Source organism: Eulemur rufifrons, chromosome 4 (genome assembly GCF_041146395.1).
Source record: "Eulemur rufifrons isolate Redbay chromosome 4, OSU_ERuf_1, whole genome shotgun sequence".
Taxonomy (NCBI): domain Eukaryota; kingdom Metazoa; phylum Chordata; class Mammalia; order Primates; family Lemuridae; genus Eulemur; species Eulemur rufifrons.
This window is the reverse complement of record NC_090986.1, coordinates 25950791-25954071: the sequence shown is the minus strand read 5'-3', so window position 1 is coordinate 25954071 and position 3281 is coordinate 25950791. Positions and strand designations below refer to the sequence as shown.

Here is a 3281-nt window from a genome sequence, read left to right as displayed (position 1 = left end):
TGACTATCTACCTAAGAAATCCAGTCTTTCCCCCCACACATCAGTAGTTAGTACCTGGCCTCATCACCTGGCTGGGTGCTCAGGTCTCTGGTTATCTGACACGAACAGTCACTCTTGCCTCCAGCCTCCACAAACTTCCCTTCCCGTGTAGACACGTGCTAACCAGTTGCACTCTAGTGAAATCTTTCCATACCTAAGAAATCTTCCTCTGGGTGAGGACACAATCGAGACCCACTCCCCCATAGATTCTTTTCTAATTCACCAGACAAAAGCTTGTAGTTGCCTCATGGAACTGCCTTCATGTTTATGCACACCTGTCTTATGTAGGGAGCAAGGCTGTTATCCCCCTAGGGTTCACTGAAAAATCACTGACATGAGGCAGATCGATTACCAGGAGGAAAAATATACAAACTTATTTAACGTGTATACACAGGAGCCCTCAGAATGAAGACTCAAATTCTCAGTGAGGCATAGAGGTTTTTAAAGAACAGGGGATGGAAAGCAGAAAAACAGGTTTTTGAGGGTAGAGAGGAAGAGGCTTGACTAGCTAGCAAAGGTGGTCTTGTTACATAAATGAAACCTTACTGGTAGCAGCTCACAGACTAGATGGGAAAAGTTTCTTTTCAATCCTTTAAACGTGTCGAACCCTCAGTTAATTTTTTCTAGGTGAGAAAGGATAGACCTGGCTGTCTTAATGCACATTCTCCAGAGATGTAAATTACCCATCCTCCAAAAGATAGCTTTTCAGTGTTACTTCTATCTAAGACTTGTGGTAGCCATCTCAAAATACGTAAAATAAATATATTTTGGGGGTAAAATATTTCTAATTTCCTTCACTTAATTACACATCCCCACAACTTATCACTTACAGTAACATTTAAGAGGTAGCCAATGTCAGATGCCTGAGATATTTTATGTTCAATCCTTGCAACCCTAGCAGGGCTGTTAGGTGTAAAATGAGGATGATAATGTCTACTTCACGGGGTTGTTGTGAAGACCAAATAACGCTGACACACAGGAGGGGGCCAGGAATTAATGTCCAGTTAGTGAGTGAATGAATAACCAAGACCACACAGTACTTCGTAAATGTGAGTTGCCTTTCCCCCTCAAAACAATAGAACCAGAAAATAAGCAAAACCTAATTGCATAAATCCCACAAGTGTCTTTCATCCCCTGACCAAGCAACTTACCACCTCACTAAACTGACTATTCCATTTTCTAATGACACAGATTGATTGACATTTCTTCTTATTACTATTGTTAATATAAAGATTCAGTGCAAGAAATTTCTTCATCTCTTAATTCAAATCTGCATCCCTGCAACTTCTATCCCTGGGTCCGAGCCATGCAATGTGAACTCAGGCGCCTGGACCTCCACTTTCTTCACACCACCTAGTTTGGCCTTGGGGGGGGGGCTCCCACCGGTGGCGAGAGAAGTTGCTGCCGCTGCGTACCCCATCCCCAACTGTGAAAGCAAAAATTAGCAGAAAAATCAATTTCGAGCACATGTCAAAGTTTCATTTCACATTTGCAGGACAAAAAGAAAGCAAAAGGAAAAAGCTGGTTCCCAAAAAGTCTTAGGAAAGGGCTCTTTCAGAAATAGGAGTGTCCGGATCAAGGGATCTCAGACAAGCTGAGCTGGAATCCCCTGGAGGGCTCAACACCCCGTGCCGAGAATCTGCATTTCTAACTAGTTCCCAGGTTTCTAACTAGTCCCCAGGTGGCGCAGGGGCTGCGGACCTGGGGACCGCCGCTTGAGAACCACCGGTGCAGACCCGAAATGAAGCCGTTAGGTCTAACATGTCAGGGAGCTGCAAAGCTATCACGCCTGGTCACCGCGCCAGTGAGCCCGGTCGCGCCCCGGGCCGGCCGCCGCGCTCTCCCGCCAGAAACACCGACACCGGGTCCCGTTCACGGACAGCGCCGGATGGGGGCTGCGTGACAAAGCAGCAGGGTGTTGCTTGTTCAAATTCAGACACTTGGAGGGAATGGAACGAAATTTGGGATGAAGTTGTCTTTTTCGCCCCCAGATCAGACCAGCCTCCCACGGGGGACCTCCTTCTCCCCAGCGGCCCCGCCGGCGCGCGCCCCCGCGACCCCCGCGCGCGCCCGCCTCCTCCCCGGGGCTGGGCGGGGCCGGGGACGCTCGGTGGCCGCGCGACTTCCCCGCGTCCGGGGGCCAGGCTCGAAGCGCGCGCGCACGGCAGCGTCTCGGTCCTCGCGCGAAGACGGCCTGGAAGTGGCGGCGGCGAGCGGCCGCTCTCTCGGGGCGGCTGGGAACGGCTGTTTCTGGTTCTCATTCGGCCGTCGGGTCCCAGTTCTCGTGGGCTTGGATGAAATGAGCCAGGGTAACGCGAACAGAGGGTCTTAGGAGATTCGAGTTCCTTCAGGTTAAAATTAAAAAGCAGCTGCCGAAACCCGGGATCGAACCAGGGACCTTTAGATCTTCAGTCTAACGCTCTCCCAACTGAGCTATTTCGGCGCGCTTTTTGTTCTCTTTTGAGTAAACTATCACTGAGCGTTTCGCGTCCAAAAGTTGGTTGCTTCTCTTTCTGATAATTATTTACAGCGTTCCGCAGCCTCACTTTTTCCAAGCCGTGCCAGGCGCCCGGCCTGTGTTGCTCACTTTCTGAAATGTCACCTCAACGCCCCAAGCCCGGCGGGGCCAGCCGCGCCTCCTGCCCAGGCGGCGTAGCCCCTTCCCGCCGACCTGGGCCTGAGGCCGCACACATTTGTCGCTGTGCTCCGGGAGAAGTTCCAGAGCCCAGCTGACGAGGAACATGATCGGAGGAAGGAGTGGAGGCGGGCATCGTCAGACCAGGCCCGAGTGAGGAGTTTGTAGCCTCTCGGGGCTACTGGGTCCTGGCAGTGTCCCCCTTAGTTATCACCGCTGCATGGAGCCTGCTTGGCAAATACTCGGTGAGCTCACTCACCATGATTATCAAAGTCCCTGGTACCTCCTACAGGAGTCTGCAAATGTTTCTGAAGCACCCACAGTATACCAGGCACAGACATTCTTCAATTCCCAAACATCCCCTGTTTTTTTTATTTTTAATTTTTCTCCCCAATTAAGTTGCAATTCTCTCAAGACAGAGATCTTTATTTTGCCAGCACCCTTTTAGCCTGATCTTTTAGAGTTTTGCATTTAAGTGGAAATTTCACAGCCAGTTTGGATGGGTGGATGGATGGATGCATAGATGGATTCAAATGTGAAAGAAAAAGGAAAAAATAGAAAATTAGAAGTGTTTACAATCTCTATTGTCACTACCAAGCCTCTTCCC

General features: G+C 50.0%; 1 non-coding gene across 1 annotated transcript; it reads right to left on the bottom strand.

Annotated features, from left to right (window-relative positions):
* Positions 1 to 2409: 2409 nt before the first annotated feature.
* TRNAF-GAA (transfer RNA phenylalanine (anticodon GAA)) lies at positions 2410 to 2482 on the bottom strand. The gene has a single exon. It is a non-coding gene; the product is annotated as a tRNA-Phe (tRNA).
* Between the last annotated feature and the right edge of the window lie 799 nt (positions 2483 to 3281).